General features: G+C 39.0%; 2 long non-coding RNA genes across 4 annotated transcripts in view; one reads left to right on the top strand and one right to left on the bottom strand.

Annotated features, from left to right (window-relative positions):
• Positions 1-10,984, bottom strand: part of LOC148146962 (uncharacterized) — a 51,722-nt gene extending 40,738 nt beyond the window's left edge. Inside the window, exon 1 of the long non-coding RNA XR_015760023.1 lies at positions 10,862-10,984. This is a non-coding gene — a long non-coding RNA (uncharacterized LOC148146962). The remainder of the gene's footprint in view (positions 1-10,861) is intronic.
• Positions 1-19,100, top strand: part of LOC122558047 (uncharacterized) — a 148,044-nt gene that overhangs the window by 80,979 nt on the left and 47,965 nt on the right. The gene's annotated exons all lie outside the window — the stretch shown is intronic.

Below are 19,100 nucleotides of genomic sequence, written 5' to 3'. Positions count from 1 at the left end.
GGCAAAGACATGATAGGTTGAATGGTCTCTGTGCTGTAACATTCATAGAAAATTATGATAAACCATAGCACTCAAGAATACTGCTGAGCTGAGTGAAAGTGGATTCCAAGGAAATCTTCAATCAGTGATGTCCACTCTGGAAAAATACCAACCTTTACAGAAAGCTGGCTAAGGCTCCAATGTTAGTAATCTGTTAGGATTGTGGATCATGCCCTGTTCTTATCAGATTGAAAATGGAAGGCTCAGAATTTTAAAATGTTTAACCATCATTGACATACTTAAAGCAGTATTTGGATGGAATTGCAATGAGCATATATTCTATATTCATATGATTTATCTTGATTGCTAACTGTTTGTTAACTGGATTATAAGATCAAAGGGCATTCTATTTCTGGTAAAAAAAAATTGCGAAGTTTCTTGTTGTTTACCTTTCAACATATTGTGATCAATTTTGATTGTCTTGCTCAGCATCGAAAAGGTGGCAACAGCTCAAAATGGGGTTAATACCTTTCCCCACAATCATTGGTTGCAAAGACTATATCATCTTATTTTACTTCATTTGATTGTGGACTGGATGAGAAACAGAATTGTTTTATAACAGAGGACTGAGGAAAAATTGTACTACTTTTAAAAAGCAGGTTACTGAAATTAATTGCAAGCAATGGGAGAAGCTGTAAATATTTATCCTATCCATGCCCCCCATGATTTTATAAACCTCTATAAGGTCACCCCTCAGCCTCCGACACTGCAGAGAAAATTGACACAGCCTGTTCAGCCTCTCTCTCTGTAGCTCAAATACACCAACCCAGGCAACATCCTTGTAAATCTTTTCTGAACCCTTTCAAATTTCACAACATCTTTCTGATAGGAAGGAGACTAGAATTGCACGCAATATTCCAAAGTAGCCTAACCAATGTCCTGTACAGCTGCAACATGACCTCCCAACTCTTATACTCAGTGCTCTGACCAATAAAGCAAAGTATACCAAACGCCTTCTTCACTATCTTATCTACCTGCGACTCTACTTTCAAGGAGCTATGAACCTGCATTTCAAGGTCTCTTTGTTCAGCAATACTCCCCAGGACATTACCATAAAGTGTCTAAGTCCTTGTCGAATCCTAAATCTTTTTACTTCCTATTTGGATTTATAATTCTTCAGACTTAAGATATGTGCTATGTAGACTTATGTGGAAAGGGAACTCCTTGCATTTCAAATGAATGTGAACAAATTCTACGTAATTGTAGCTTTGGACAAGAGTGTAAAATATTCAAAAATAAAATGATAGTCAACTTGAATCTTTCCCCAAATCTGTAAAGAAATAAAACAAATTGCTGTTTTGCTATAATCTGCTGAAACTATTGTCCATGTCAAAATTACCTTCCTTGTATGGATTGCACAATAACATCATTTGTAGACATCAAGATGGATTTCTCAATGTTGTAGAGTCACAATTCATCAACAAAGAAAGCTTGAATGTGAATTATGCTCTATTAAAATGTTGAAGCTGATTGAAACAATATTTGAAACTATCTTTACAGAATGCCTGTACCTCCTTGTCAACTTCCCTGAAGTTTTATGAAAACTCCAATTTTATTAATTTAAAATACAATTTAAATAAATTCAAAGCAGATTTGTGATACATGAAATAATTTGCATCTCTTAAGTACTGTCGCGAGGTTGAAAACAAAACTATGAACATCATCCAGCAATTAATTGTATCTGGAGTATAAAAATACACATTCTATTTGCAACCACTGAAGTAAACCTGCCACTTTAAAATTGGTGTTGATCAGGTGTACAGTCACAATTATTCCAAAGCACCTTAAGCACGTACACTCTGCTGTGCTGTAAACCTTTGATTAAACAGCTTTATTTTTATTAATCTCTTTCTGCGTCCTATGTTCCATTTTCCCTTTGCTTGCCTGCCTGTGGGATACCATGACAGATTGTGGGATTAACAGTTACTCAGTTGGACGTCGCACAGTCTCTGAGACAAGCCGACAACAATATAACTCCTTCGACTTGCCAGTGGGGGAGCATTCTCTTGGTTGTCAATTCTGCCTTGTGCCACTTTTAACATTTTTAATTGCAGAAAGATTGATATTTATTTCAGTGCAAAGTTTGAATCAAATCCAACCTACCTGCTGTTTAGTCTTTGTGAGTGCCTTGCCCTTGAGCTGCCTCGGCATAGGTCAAATGTTATGAGGTTGCAAGTCTACTGGGACCATCAACGTACACCATGATGCTTTGAATCAGACTGCTTGCACACGTTACTTTATCTGTTTAATTAACAGCTTAAAATCATGACTGAAGATCTCTTGAGGAGCAGTGGTAGTGTCCCTATCTCTGTGATAGAAGTCCTGACTTCAAATTCCACCTCCAGAGGTGTGTCATAACGTGTCTGAAGAGATTGGTTAAAAATATCTAGAACCCCTACTGACAGCCAGGGTCGACTAACGCAGAAGCAAGATTTGTTGCAGATTAATTGCTTTTGTTTTAATGCTTTTTGAACTTGGACAGACAAGGAAGGCCCCATCATCAATTTTTAAAATCATAAGCTGCATAAACTGTATATAGTTGGGAAGCTGTTGTGGAAGGAATTTTAATTCTCAACATCATTGGCATTGTGTCAGATGGGATCAAAATGCCTAGAGAGAATCTCTCAAACTCAAGCACAACCAGCCTTGAACCTGCCACTTCTGGCTTTAAAGAGTTTAGGAATGAAGCATGGGTGATCATTTCATTCCCAAGAAGTTAGTTGCCCATTTAAATGTTTTAATGAGGCATATCTCAATTTTTTCCTGTTATCACCTTAATGCTGACAGTGCGGGAAACTTGGCAGATAAAGAGAGGCAAGAATTGCTGCAAGGAAGAAGTAAATGCCTTCACAGCATGCTTGTGGGCCAGGAATACATGCTGAAATTTCAGTAAAATATTTAATTTTTGCAAGACTTTAAATATTTTTAACTCTCAAGGCTGATTGCTCACAAAGGTGTGTGATTTATTCAACACCGCTTTAGATAGAATCTGCTGCTCAGATGCAAGTTATTCTGCTCACCTACTCTATTCTGCCAGGTATATTCCATGCAAGCTTCCTCAAACCTCTTTTCATCCAACCCCATCAGGACTCACACATACATGTGCTGATGTGCACACTGGCCTGGATGTTTTTGGAGCAGTTTAAATTGCCAGTTGTAGCAATTGGGTGGCATGGTGGCTGACTGGTTAGCACTGGTTCGATTCCAGCCTTGGGCAATTGTTTGTGTGGAATTTGCATGTTCTTCCTATGTCTGCAAGGATCCCCTCTGGGTGCTCTGGTTTTCTCCTACAGTCCAAAGATGTGCATGTTAGATGGATTGGCCATGCAAAATCGCCCATGGTGTCCAGTAATGTGCAGGTTAGATGGATTAATCATGGGAAATGTAGGGTTACAGGGATAGGGTATGAGGGTTGGTCTGGGTAGAATACTCTTCAGAGGAGTGATTATGACTTGATGTCCCAAATTACCTGCTTCCATACTGTAGGGATACAATAAATTGGCAGTTGAGTGGGATTTCTGAGGTTTCCTATTTTCAAAAGTGCCTTTTAAAGGTGTGGGGTGTGAGTCTGTACTCTATAGTCCTGATTGGGCTGGACCTATCAAAAAGATGGGTCATTCTATTCCTTCACCACTTTTACGCTGTCAAGTCAGCCTTTTAAAGATTAATTGTCCATGTCACTTCAAAGGAGTTGTGAACTATAGACTGGATGCAGAAATATTTTGAAAGATAAGTTCAAAAGATCCTCCAAATGCATCTCTCATACTTGACTATCCTCCCTAACCTACCCTCATTGCTTCTCATGTACTCATACCAGGTTCTGGCACTTCACCTACCCATTCTGGCTCCTCATGTCCACAATGTACGCTTAGGCCACCCTCCCACATATGTAATGTTGTCTCTCACCTAACTCCCTCATGTCACACATGCTAAACTATGATGCCTCCATGCACGTTCAACTTTTATACACTGTATAGAAGTAATGAACCCAATAGTGACAACATGATATATGCAAATAAAGCTTTTTATAAAATCAATCCTTCTTTCCAATCTACTTATAACAAATCGAAAAAAGCGTCAATCCTTTAAAGTATCAGCAAGTGCTTGAAAAAACTTAACATCTACGAATAAACATTGTGTAATTGACAGCAAAATTCTGAGGAAATGACATTTTCCCTGGAGCACAGTGGCTTCAAAATTTCTATTCAACTTCTGGACTCTAAACCAAGTCTCTATGTGCATGTTTGACTCCCATTTAAAAACCTTACTTTTTCTATAGATGGCCAGTATATAATATTCTCAGAGATTCCTTCCACCCTTATCCACTAGACCAAGCAAATTTCAGGAATTAGAATTTCCATATCAGTCCATGCTTTTCTCTCTCCCCTCTGTTCCCTGGCCGCTGATCCTCTTTAATATTTGCCACCATGTAAAATCCCAAACCACCTTCACAGTCACCCCTTGTCTTTGACATCTCAAAAGGCCTTGCCATCTCCATCATACTAATTACAGACAAGGCCGACTCTAAACATGTCATTCATCCTTGTATTATTCTCCACACACATCCCCATTTCCTAATCCAACATTATATCTTGCATGATGGAAAAAAAATCCCCAAATCATTTACAATTGCGCATTCAAAATCCCAGCTGTTTAATCTTTGGTCATCTGTTCACCACAGCATTTCTGCACTTACTGACTTGTTCAGCAATACTTTGCTGCAATTGTTTGATGCCCAAGTTACCAATAAAGCCATTACTTGTTCACCCCGACTATTCTCCCAGTACAGTCCTCACCTTTACTTCCTTCAGGTAAAAGAATGTGAACTTGAGCAGAATGGTTGCCAATTGTCTTCGTTATCCACTTCCAGATCTGGCTGGACCACTTACAGTACTCTTAGGTCCTGAGCTCATGTGCAAAAATATTCACATTGCACAATATCCTGGAATGCAAAGATGACACCCATCTTCATTTCTCTCCTGCAAACCATTTTCTGAAACCATCCTTCTCTGTTTTCTCCAAATTCAACACCAGCAAAGAGTGGAAAGTGCATGGATGTCTGACCTCAGAGTAATACTATTCCATCAGCTATCTCTGCTTCCCCTAGTCCATTAGGCCAAAGTTGCTCTGAAGTTTGTCCCACACAAAGCCCTGAACTTTGATCCTTCTCCAATTGTCCTTCAATCTTCCTCATGTCCTCTCCAAGTCTACCTTGTTGATGAAACCAACCTTCTGCTCACTCAACCTTATTTGAGCTAAATTACTGACAACACAACTTCCCTTCCTGGTCATCATGATAGCTCATATTATAAACAGTTCTGTCTTCTCAACTGCTGTCTTTTTGTTTTAAATCAGCAGTCCCTCTTGATAAAGTCACAATCCTTGACCTCACTTCCAAATTGCGATCTTTTCTCTTTCCATTTTAGATTGGGAATGAAAATCAAAGTCTGAGTCTCTCTTCTTCTGTCCACTCCCTGATTAGAACCTCCAAAATCAGATTGGTCAACCTCGGAGCCATGTTTGTAATAATATATTAATTGTACTTAATTGATGGAGAGCATTAACTTGGAGCAAAAACAGGAATTGCTGGAAAAACTCAGCAGGTTTGGCAGCATCTGTGAAGACAAATCAGAGTTAATGTTTTGGGTTGAATGAGCCTTCCTCAGAACTGAGTCACTCGATCCAAAACATTAACTCTGATTTCTCTCTATAGATGCTGCTAGACCAGCTGGAATTTTCTAGCAATTTCTGTTTGGGTTTCTGATTTACAGTATCCACAGTTCTTCTGGTTTTTATTTAGCATTAACTGGAGATTCATGTAGCCTCATATAAATAGGAAGATACTGAATCTGTGGAAGTTGTGTTCCAAGTTGCTTTTTTGTAATGTGCAACTTTCTAAAGTAGAAACCTACTCCCAGGTGTTCCATATCTCTTCTGTAAAATTGCAGTAGCAGCATTCAGCAAGCACCTCTTTAGACTCAAGGTAGCTTCTCTTCAGGAGCAGTCGATCTTTTCTAAGAGTTGCAAGCTCGGTGCACCTATGCTGGCCTCACAAACTGTTAGGCCCCTTGTTGAGTGTGCAGTCATCACATGTTGTGCTTGGGCTTCATACAGAAATAATTCTGATGGGGAAGCAGTGCAAAAGTATTCATGTGCAAATCATGAGTTGCGAACTGTGCACCCAAAAATGGAGGCAAAGGTACTTTTAGCTGCCACAGACCCATTGTTTGCCATTTTAAGTAACAATTGAAATGCTGCTGTATATTTCCACTCTGTCAGCTAACTATCTATTTGATACTGTTAATTTTCCTAACCCACTATGATTTTGCAATATTTACCTAATGCTTTTAGTTTGTTTTATTTAGATCTGGATAAGGCCAGCAAAGCCAGAATTACCACCCATTCCTAAATATCCTGTGGGCATTAGAACCAACCACATGGTATGGATTGGCGGCATGTGTAATGATTGACTTCATTGGCAGTAGCATTTCCTTCCCTGAGTGTCATTAGTGAACCTTTTGAGATTTGACAGTGATCCAGCAGCTTCCATTTCATTTGGTAAATAATAATTGTATTCTGTTTCAGAACTTGCTATCACAGTTTTGAATTCATACCATCTAGATTTACTAGAGCAGCACAAATAGTGCCCATTGTCTTACAGTGGCTTTTCTGTTACAAAAAGATATAAGCTGCTAAAAGGAGTCACTCTGAACAGTGAAGCCAAATTGGAGTTAATGGAGAAATTGGGTTTTTATTTTGCTTAAGAGAGCACTGATGTACTCATGAAAGTAAGGCTTGCTTTGCAGCATAAATCTTCCTAAACACAATACTGAACATTTTGTGCTGACATTTGAAGATTTCCTTTAGCTGTCATCTATAATGAAGGGTAAACGCCTTTGTAACAGCTGCATTTACACACTTTAGTTGCAAATAGTATACATCAAAAATCTTCCCCTTAGCAACAGAATTTCACAGTTAAAAATCAGAAAAATTCTTAAATGTGTCAAGTTTGCTACCCTACTTTGTCCTCACTTCATTCAATCTTTTGCATTTTCGACAATTTCTTTTGAGAATTGACTGCATACAATGCAAGTTTTAAAGTCAATGAATTGTTGAAAGCTTTATATGCTCATTTTTTTCATTGAAAAGAAAACAAATATTCACAAGACTATATCATACGCTCACAGGGATAAGTGAAGTCATAGAACATAGAACATAGAACAATACAGCACAGAACAGGCCCTTCGGCCCACGATGTTGTGCCAAACACTTGTCCCAGCTTAAGCACCTATCCATGTACCTATCCAATTGCCGCTTAAAGGTCACCAATGATTCTGACTCTGCCACTCCCACAGGCAGCGCATTCCATGCCCCCACCACTCTCTGGGTAAAGAACCTATCCCTGACATCCCCCCCCATACCTTCCACCCTTCACCTTAAATTAATGTCCCCTTGTAACACTCTGTTGTACCCGGGGAAAATGTCTCTGACTGTCTACTCTATCTATTCCCCTGATCATCTTGTAAACCTCTATCAAGTCACCCCTCACCCTTCGCCGTTCCAATGAGAAAAGGCCTAGCATTCTCAAGCTATCCTCGTACGACCTATTCTCCATTCCAGGCAACATCCTGGTAAATCTCCTCTGCACCCTCTCCAAAGCTTCCACATCTTTCCTAAAATGAGGCAACCAGAACTGCACACAGTACTCCAAATGTGGCCTTACCAAGGTCCTATACAGCTGCAACATCACCTCACGACTCTTGAATTCAATCCCTCTGCTAATGAACGCTAATACACCATAGGCCTTCTTACAAGCTCTGAGTGGCAACTTTCAAAGATCTATGAACATAGACCCCAAGATTCCTCTGCTCCTCCACCTTACTAAGAACCCTACCGTTAACCCTGTATTCCGCATTCTTATTTGTCCTTCCAAAATGGACAACCTCACACTTGACAGGGTTGAACTCCATCTGCCACTCCTCAGCCCAGCTCTGCATCATATCTAAGTCCCTTTGCAGCCGACAACAGCCCTCCTCACTATCCACAATTCCACCAATCTTCGTATCGTCTGCAAATTTACTGACCCACCCTTCGATTCCCTCTTCCAAGTCATTAATAAAAATTACAAACAGCAGAGGACCCAGAACTGATCCCTGCTGAACTCCACTTGTAACTGGGCTCCAGGCTGAATATTTACCATCTACCACCACTCTCTGACTTCGACTGGTCTTCTGTAGACCCTTGAGACATTCATTTGATATAGATAAGTTGAATTAAAGGATGAACTTATTCAAAATTATTCAATTAAAAAATTTTGGATCCATCAGAAGTTGTTACCAAATATTTTAGAACATAGAACATAGACATAGAACATCGAACAATACAGCGCAGACAGGCCCTTCGGCCCTCGATGTTGCGCCGACCTGTGAACTATTCTCAGCTCGTCCCCCTACACTATCCCGAAATCATCCATGTGCTTATCGAAGGATTGTTTAAATCTCCCTAAGGTGGCTGAGTTGACTACATTAGCAGGCAGGACATTCCACGCCCTTACCATTCTCTGTGTAAAGAACCTGCCTCTGACACCTGTCTTAAATCTATCACCCCTCAATTTGTAGTTATGCCCTCTTGTACAAGCTGATGTTATCATCCCAGGAAAATGTCTTTCACTGTCTACCCTATCTAATCCTCTGATCATCTTGTACGTCTCCATCAAATCCCCCCATAGCCTTTTTCTTTCCAATGAGAACAGACCCAAGTCTCTCAGCCTTTCCTCATAAGACCTTCCCTCCAGAAACATCCTGGTATATCTCCTCTACACCTTTTCCAATGCTTCCACATCCTTCATGTAATGGGGCGACCAGAACTGTACACAATATTCCAAGTGTGGCCACACCAGCGTTTTGTACAGTTGCGGTATGATATTGCGGTTCCGGAACTCAATCCCCCTACCAATGAAACCTGACACACCTGATGCCTTCTTAACAGCACCATCCACCTGGGTGGCAACTTTCAGGGATCGATGCGCATGGCCTCCACATCCATTTTCTAAAAACTAATCTTCTTGGGGGTGGTGGGGGGGTGGGGGGGAGGGTGGTGTGTGTCGGGGGAGGTGGGGTGACTGAAAAGTCTTCAATTTGTACTTAGCTCAAGCAACAGTAGTTTGCAATCGCACTAGTATTTGCTGGGAAGAGTAAGAGGACTCACTCATGGGAAGAACCTATCCCCATAACTCAAAAACTAGAACTCGAATATAAATATGTCTCCATTCTGCAAGGACCACAGAATGTTGGAGCTGAATTAAGCTATTTGCTTAAATGGAAAAGGAAGAGTGCACTTGATCTGATGATCAAATTCACTGCTTCCGTAGATTTTAGTAAGATATACTGACAAGATTTAACTCTCTGTAACTCTGGTCCATGTCAGTTATTAACACTGTCCTGAATATCACTTCCATTGGGGAGATGTTGATAGGTTGTTTCTTTTTTTGCAAGTTCAAGTACTTTGAATTGGTAGTAGTGTAATACTGGGTAAATTAATATTTAAAGTAAAACAAAACACTTTTTGCTACTTGTTTATATTAACTTGCTTTCAGCAGGACTAAATAAAAATAAAATTGACACCACAAAATCTAATGTTTCAAACATATATTTATCTGGAAAGGAAGCTTTATGATATACAAATGCTGAAGATAGTCATGTTGAACTCCTCTGTTTGGTATTTTAGTGGAGGGATTGAAAAGGGGAAAAAAAATGTAGGGCTGAGTGAGAAGAGAATGAGAATGGGGCTGATAGGATCACATTTTCAAAGAACTCGTGCAATGTTTCAATAGGCTGAATAGCCACCTTCTGTGCTGTTGCATTCTATGCTTCTTAAGCTATTAATGTTGATGTTTATGGCAATGCACAGAGGAATAGAATGGCGATGGTCAATCTTTTATCCCATCAAATAATCATTCCTTCTGGTTAAGTTTAAATGGTATGTGTTGACAGAATATTCAAAAGTGGGCTGTTAAAGACAAGCCTAATGCTTATTATTGTTTCCTTTGTTTATTTAATAATGGATGGTGAATTGTCAGTGTTATGTTCTGAATTATTACTGCTGTTGTAGTAAAATTGTCTCTAGGTAACAGATATCTGTGCCTAACAGTGTTTGAACCCTTGTGTTATGACCAGCCCACATAAAGTTTGCATAGCATTCTACTTCAAAAGTAGATTTATTGATTGTAAAGAACTTTGGATTGTCTTGTGAATATTTCGGGTGTTACACAAATGCAAGGCCCTCTTCTTTTTCCCTATCTACCAAATACGTGGAATTTTTTTTTCTCTGTAAAATATACAGTAATTTTGAATTAAAAAGTACTCCAATTGGTTTAAACTTTCCTGTGTAGATTTCAATTATGTAACTTAGTTTTGTTCAGGCAAACGTTTTGCAGAGTGTATCAAAACTCTGGACTTCTGAAAAACATGTTTGCACATGAGTAAATGAGAAAACTTTGTCTTTTCTTTCCTAAGTAGTTTGCTACAAATATTTGGGCAAGTTGCCAAGACACATAAAGCCTAGAACAAACTGAAAAACACCTGGGAGACATTTTGTTGTCCATCTGAGATTAAATTTGGTGATAAATCATACCTTCAGTCATTAACAATTATCTTTCTTTTCCACATGGTGTACTGTTAAAGCAGTTTCAAGGAAAACCTCTTTCTCGTGTAATTTAGTGCTGTAAGTGGACGCTGACACTTCTGGCACTTTTCCAGACACCGTGGCCAAGTCAGATCATGTCCATAAACCGTCCAAACATTTTTCAAGCCTGTTTACAAACCTGAATCGTAGCTGTTCTTTTATGTCTGCCTTCAAAATTCAGAGGTACTGAGACCAGTTGGAGCACCCATACTGTTCTGGCAATTGTATATTTAAACACGAGCCAAGGATCAAACCCGAGACTTTCCATCTCTGTAAGGATCAGCAGCATACTGTCTTGACATCAACCTGAAACATTAACCCTACGTTTACCTCTCTTCAACAATGCTGCCTGACCTACTGAGTTTTTTTTTTCAGCCATTTCTGTTTCTCTTTTAAATTTCCAGTATCTATGAGATTTTGATTTTCACTGCTTCTCAGATTATCTTAATTGGGACAGTGTCCATTTGCTTTTCTGATTGTGTGTGTCTGTGAACTTGGTGAAATGTTGTCTATGAAAAATATGAGTTGTTGTCGGGTATAATATATTATAAATAGCAGACACATGAGAGCTCACAGATCAAATGACAGTTACTCGACTTGAATTTCATTTTCATGATTTTAACTTGTCAATTGAGCTATTAACTCACGGCTCACATTCAGATAACTATGTCAGTTTTGATGAAAAAGATTTTCTCATTTTACCCAATATATTTAAACTTCTATATACCGTGTTTTAGATAGTAGTGTTGATAAATAGTGATTAAAATCATCACTTTGCAATTTACTGTCCCATTATTTCCATTCTTGAAAATTATTTGCGTCTGGAAGTGCCAAAACCATAATACTGTACTTCACTGGTGCACATGTATTGGAAGAGGAATTCAAGTATAGGCCTGTGATTTGGGTAGTTAATACCTCGAAGGAAATCAGATAATTCTCCGAGTATCGAGCCAACATTCCTTCCTTAAACAATATCAAGAAAAATCAGCTTAACTCACCAGTTTTTAATTGCTGCTCTGTGATCTTAGATTGTTGAGTTGTGCTGGGAACCACTTTATACATTAATGATCTAGATGAAACAACTGAGCACATCCTGGCTAAGTTTTCAGATGACACAAATATAGGAAGAGGGACAGGTAGCACTGGGGAGGCTGCAGAAGGATTTGGACAGGTTATGGAGAATGGGAAAAAAAAAATTACAGATGACATACAACGTGAGAAAGTGTGAGATCATGCACTTTGGTAAGAAGAATAGAAGCATGTGTTATTTTCTAAATCGGGAGAAAATTCAGAAGCCTGAAGTGCATAGGGACTTGGGAGTTCTAGTCCAGGATTCTCTCAAGGGAAACGTGCAGGTTGAGTCAGTAATTAGGAAGGCAAATAAAATGTTGGCATTTATTTTGAGAGGAGTTGAATATAAAAGCAGGGACATAGTTCTGAGGCTCTACAAGGTTCTGATCAGACCACTCTGTGCAGATTGTGCGCAGTTATGGACCACCTATGTACTGGTTCTGGAGTGGGTTTAGAGAAGTTTCATGAGAATGGCCCCAGAAATGAAAAGTTTAACATATGAGGAACATTGGAGGATTCTCGGAATGTATTCGATGGAGTTTAGAAGGATAAGGGGGGGGGATCTAATTGAAACTTACAAAATACTGAATTGATATAAGGAAGATGTTTCCATTGGGTAGGAGAGACTAGGACCCGAGGGCATAGCCTAATGGTAAAAGGAAAACCTTTTAGAGTGGAGATAAGGAGAAACGTATTTCGCCAGAGCGTGGTGAATCTATGGAATTCACTGCCACTTAAGGCTGTGGAGGCCAGGTCATTGAGTGTATTTAAGATGGCAATAGACTGGTTCTTAATTGTCAAGGGGATCAAGAGTATAGGGAGAAAGTGGGAGAATGGGGTTGAGAAACTAATCAGCTTTGATTAAATGGTGGAGCAGAGTTGTTGGGCTGAATGGCCTAGTTTCTGCTCCTATGTCTTATGGTCTTATTGTGAAAAATGGATGTCATGTTCACATCATACAATTCAGAGATATTTATTGCCTAATATGTGTGATAAAATGCATATGAGATATAGACCAGTGTTTCTGGTAAATTCAGAATTACAAATGATCATTAAAGGAATGTTTTTTCAAAGCAATTAATCGAATTAATCATTCTCCAGCATCAGAGATGCCAGTCTTTAGCTTATTTGATTCACTCCAAATGATAGTAAAATTTTGCTGCAGGAACTGGATACTGCAAAGGCTCCAGGCCTTTATAACATTCCAGCAATATTACTGAATTTCTGTACTCCAGAGCTTGTTGCATCTCTCGCCAGGCTATACTGACACAGCAACAACATTGGCTAACAATGTGGAAAATTGCCCAGGTAGGTCCTGTATACAAAAGGCAGGACAAATCCAACCATCAATTTGTTCTCAATTATCAAGAGAGTTATGGAAATTGTCATCAACGGGGCTATCAAACAGCACTTAGTAAGAACCTGCTCACTGATGTCCAGTTTGGATTCTGCCAGGGCCACTCAGCTCCTGACCTCATTAAATCTTGGTTAAAAGAATAAAAGTTAAAATAAATAAAAATAAAAAAAAACTTGGATAAAAGAACCAAATCACAGAGATACAGTGAGAGTGACCATTCTTGACAGCAAGGCTGCATTTGAGCAAGTGTGGCATCAAGGACCCCTGGCAAAATTAGAGTTATTGGGAATCAGGAGGAAAACACTCTGCTTGTTAGAATCATACCTGGCCCAAAGAAAGATGGATATGATTGTTGGACATCAGTAATCTCAGCTCTAGGATATTTCTGCAGGAGTTCGTCAACGTAGTATCCATGGCTCCAGCATAATGTTGAAGTGGAGATATTTGCATGATTTTCAGCATAATTTGTGACTCCTCAGATACTGAAACAGTCCACGTCTGAATGCAGCAAGACCTGGACAGTATCCAAAATCAAGTCGATAAATGGCAAGTAACATTCACACCACACAAGTTGTAGGCAATGACTACCTCTAACATGGAAATCTAACCATTGCCCCTTGAAGTTCAGTGGCATTATTCACTGAATCCTTGACTCTCATTATTCCATGAGGGAAGAATTGAACAGAACTGAATTGGACTAGCCATTTGTGGTCGGCACGGTGGTTAGCACTGCTGCCTCACAACGCCAGAGACCTGGGGGTTCGATTCCTGCCTCAGGTGGATGACTGTGTGGAGTTTGCGCATTCTCCCTGTGTCTATGTGGGTTTCCTCCAGGTGTTCCAGTTTCCTCCCACAGTCCAAAAATGTGCAGTTTAGGTGAATTGGCCATGCTAAATTGCCCGTAGTGTTAGGTGAAGAGGTAAACGTAGGGGAATGGGTCTGGGTGGGTTGCGCTTCGGCGGGTCGGTGTGGACTTGTTGGGCCAAAGGGCCTGTTTCCACACTGTTAGTAATCTAATCTATACGTACTGTGGTAGAAGAGCAGTTCAGAGGCTAGGAATCCTGCAGCAAGTAACTTATCTCCTGACTCCATAAAGCTGTCCACCATCTACAATGCACTCATCAGGAGTGTAATGGAATACTTGCCTTTTGTCTGGATAAGTTCGGCTTCGACAACACTCAAAAAGCTTAACACAATCCAGGACAAAACAGTTTGTTTGGCTCCACTTGTACAAACACTCACTCCATCCACCACCAACACTTAGTAGTATCTGTGTGTACAAGGTGCACTGCACCACCCTGTAGACTGCATCTTCCAAACCCATGACAGTATCCATTTAGAAGGACGACAGCAGTAGATACATTGGAACATTACCAGCTGCAAGTTATCCTCTGGAGCTGAAAATACGTTGCTGTTCCTGTTACTGTCATTCAGTCAAAATCTGGAATGCTGTCCACAACGGCATCATAGGTCTCCTACGTAAAATAGATTGCAATGATTCAAGAAAACAGCTCATACATCTTCTCTTGCGCAATTAGTTATGGGCATGAAATATTGATCTTGTAAGTGCCACCCATTTGACTGTTGTCAAAGCTGAACTTATTCAGACAAAAGGCGAGTATTCCATTACACTCCTGACGTGTGCATTGTAGATGGTGGACCTGAATGAATACAAAAAGTATTTTGAGACTGTTGAATTCAGACACAAACTTCCATACTTTATCTTGCTGATACTTTCATATATCCTTTATATATCTCATATCTAATGCACATAACAATTATATGCATTTGCATATTATATGAAAATGTATAGTGCACGTGTTATAACTTGCGCAGTGCAAGTTGCAGGGAGTGGCCCTGTTGAAACCATGCATATGAAGGACGGGCTTCCATCAAATTGGAAACTCACTAATGCTCAGAAAAAAAAAATTGAACTTTAACCATTAATCTAAATTGAAAAATGTCACAGCTATTGATGCTGCTTTGATTCCAGAAGTATTGTTACTCTTACATTTTAGACTTATTTTCTTCATCAGGAATCATACTTTAATCCCTTAGCCAGCCCTCTCCAACCCTTCAATGGAAATTGGTGAGGGGAGCCCGCATATTCTGAAAAAATTACATCTCATCAGATTAGAGTGCAAACATGCAGGTGGCTGTTTAGCCATCTTCAGGCAAATTCACATTATGGCAATTAGCAACGAGGACCAAAATTGGTGTATTAAAGCAAGACCTTCAATGTGCTCAGTTTTATTAACAGACTGACTGTTTTCACCATTTTACCAAAACAAACCCTAACTCTGAAACACAACTGCAATCAGTTTAATCAGTCCCTATTTTCATTTTAATCTGACACTGGTCACATCTTATGGAGAGTTTATAAAGTAATTTCTGTTGTAAATTTTATGACTTGGAATACTTTTTTAATGTATGTCATGACCTTGAACCTTGACAGCAATCAAGGAAATCTCCAATTCCCTCACTGACCTGGTAGTCCCAGAGGGCTAAGCATTGTCGACTGCAAACTGACATACTAGCCTTCTAGAGACAGGAAAACGTGCTCCCCTATTGTGGCTGAATGCAGCTGTCCCCTCTTCAAACATGTGAAAACCACCCTTAATACCTTCCCAACTCACTGTCAGTTGACCAACTCCTGCTGTGAATTATATTTTCTTTTTCCTTTTAAGCTCAATACCAGAAGGTAAAAATGAAAAACATAATTTCATGAGGTTTTGTCATCAATGGATGCATCTGAAAAGTGTAAGCTTACATTTCTCCTCTGTTCTCTTCCATAAAGAGAAATATCTAAACATTGACACACAAAAGGTTTAGACAGCTTTTGTGAATATATTTATTTGGAATAAATGTACCATAACAGTAATGTTGACTCTTCTCAAATTAATGAATGGTACTGAACATTTTTCAAGAAATGAGAACTTGTGAAATTCTTATTTAACTGCTTTGCAGTCATGTGGAGCTGCTCAATGACCTGAAATGAATGTGAAAACTGGTAAATTAAGCAGAAAGAAAAGTGCAAGTCAGGGTTCAAGTGGGATCTCTCACTTTTCCACATAGTTAAATAGTAACTGGATAATTCAGTAAACTAAGTGATTTAAATACATATGATCTGATACCAGTTAGTCTATAGAGAACTGTTCCTAGGGAAAAAAAATGCCTGGAATCCAACTCTCCAACGGGATTTTAATCTATTTTAACAGGTTCATGAAGTAACTTCACCTCTGCTACAAAATTATTATAAAACTTGTCAAAGCAAATTCTTTCAAGGCATGTGATCTAATTCAGATGATGTTCAAAGATATAATGTGACCTGCTGTCTGGATATAAAGTTGTCTTTCTCCTTTCATGGTCAAAAGTAACTTTGTGTGATGCCAAATGACCACCGAAGTGACCTATTAAAATTGAAATATTGGAAACATGCATAGGAATTTGAGCTTTTGTCTACAGCATAGAACAAACATAGATTCAAATTTCTATCCAATTTTAGGAGATAAAATGACAATAGATCTTTTATATTTGGGAATTTCTTTGTGACTTTCAAATATAACTGTTATGTCTAAAAATGTACAGCAATATCTAAAAATAAAGCTTCCAGCCTTCTCTTCAGAAAAATGTAACTTCTCAGAAGTATGTTTAATTGCCTCATGAGGCTTTTGTTAGTAGATTTGAATGTATAATGAAATTTTGATGGTTCCAAGTTCTCCATTGTGAATAAGTGTAATTGTACTTAATGTGGCAATTTGCTCAGCTCTTGTATGATTCCAGGTAACTTTTGTCACTGTATGACAATTTACTCATAATTCCTATTTTTCACCTGATGCTTTTATCTTATGATTATTGCTATGATGCACTTTAAAGCACTGACAAAAACATATCCTTATCATATTCAGAATAACTTAGTGCCTGTAAGAGATGATCCTTTCCACTGTCAAATTTTTAGGGTAGTAGATCCACTCTCAATTTAACATCCATCGTACATTCTGGCATCATTTCTGTGGTCCCAGTCTAGACAAGGGCAATTATATTTTAGTGAAGTGGCCATAAAGTGTGTTGGCTTTCTTTTTCATGCATTACTCTCCCAGTAACTCTTGACTTAACTCAGCATCTATGATACAGACCATCAGTACTACTGGGCAATGGCATAACAGAAATAAAAGTGAAAGTTAATGCAAAGGGCCACAGAGAAATATTAAAATCTTTTGCAAAAGTTCTTTCAATCATTTCTTATTTGTTGACCTTTTTTGCTACGGACTTAAATTAACATAAATTTTTGTGCATTGCATTGTGGATCTTATATCTTTCTTTTCTCAATTCTAAAAAGATCATCACAGGATTTGCTTATTCCTCAGTGCGACTTGGTTTATATCCTCACCTTACTGAATTTTGAATGACATTGAACTCTTCATATGTCACCTTCACTTCTGTGCTCACTTTTTTTTTCAGGAATTGTCTCTCCGTTCAATGGATGCTTTCATCCATCTTTGAGATTGTCTTTCCATGTGTCCTTTTACACATTCTCTTGATCTTTTCATGGTGAACTGATGGTGTGACAACAGCCATTTTAATTCCCTGTTCCCACATTCACTCCAAGCTGTTCCTCTGAACTTTTTACACATTAGATTAGTCAACAAGGAGAGATGCCGTTGATTTCTGGTTAACTATGTTCTACCCTATCGATTCAGAATGCCAACTCTTGGCCACTTAATCCTACCTCCTCTGCACCAATGTTGAATAACAATCATTTCTTGAGTTGTTGCTGACCTCATTTCTATTTGTCATCTTCCCTCCACAGCTTTCCACCTCATAGTTTCTATTTAGTTTCTACAGATAGATAAATACAGATAGAAGCTATATTTACCCATAGAATTTATCTCCTTCTCAAGATCCATAAACAGGATGACTCTATTGTGTCAGCCTGTTTCTACACACAGTCAAGATTACAGTGGTGCTGGAAAAGCACAGCAGGTCAGGCAGCACCCGAGGAGCAGGAAAATCAAGGTTTTATCAGGAAACGTTTTGCCCGAAACGTCAATTTTCCTACTCTTTGGCTGCTGCCTAACCTGCTGTGCTTTTCTAGCACCACTCTGATCTTAACTCTGATCTCCAGCATCTGCTGTCCTCACTTTCGCCCTGTTTGTACACATAACCGATTCCTTCTTAAACTCTACTTTTCATCCATTCACCAGTATCTGCATACCTACGTTTGTGACCCTTCTGATACTTTTCAACACCTTAAAAGTTTCCAGTTTTTTGGCATTGTCTTTTCTTTATCACACATATTCAATCTATCTAGACCTCCATTCTCTGCCTGGATAGCCAGAGAGTTCTCTACTTTTTCCATGAACAGACATCCAATCAGGGTCCTACCCTCCCCTGCCTATTGTCACTTTGAACAGATTCTTCTCTTTCCCACTCACATCTTTCAGCTGAAAGCTGTTGTAATGGTCACTTGCATGGCTCCAAGCTATGTCTGTCTTTTTGTGGCATATGTTGAGCATTTCTTGTTTTAGTTCTATTCAGGCCCCCTTTCTGATTTTGTTTCTGGTATGTTGATGACTACATCAGTGCTCCATCCTATTTATTTCCTGAATTGGAAAACTTTAACTGTGATTCCAATTTCCACCTTTCTCACTGTTTCACATGGTCCATTTTTGACGCTTCCCTTCCTCAACTTCTCTGTGTCTATTTTTGGCAATAGGTTATTAAATAATATTCATTATGAGCCTACAGATAGTCAGAGCTACATTTATTACACTTCCTCTTCCTTACTCTTTGTAAGGACATCCATTACATTTCCTGAGTACATTGTCAGCCACAGACCATCACTGCAGGAATACCTCTGATTAGTATCCTAGGTTCAACTTTCTTTAGCTGCTTTATCAATAACCTTCTCTCCAGTATAAGATCAGAAATAGGCATGTTTGCTAATTAT

The sequence above is a fragment of the Chiloscyllium plagiosum genome, unplaced genomic scaffold, assembly GCF_037043375.1.
Source record: "Chiloscyllium plagiosum isolate Xiang-an unplaced genomic scaffold, Cpla_swu_hap1 HiC_scaffold_18, whole genome shotgun sequence".
NCBI classification, from domain to species: Eukaryota; Metazoa; Chordata; class Chondrichthyes; order Orectolobiformes; family Hemiscylliidae; genus Chiloscyllium; species Chiloscyllium plagiosum.
Note: the sequence above shows the minus strand (reverse complement) of the source record. Positions and strands in the feature narration are given on the sequence as shown.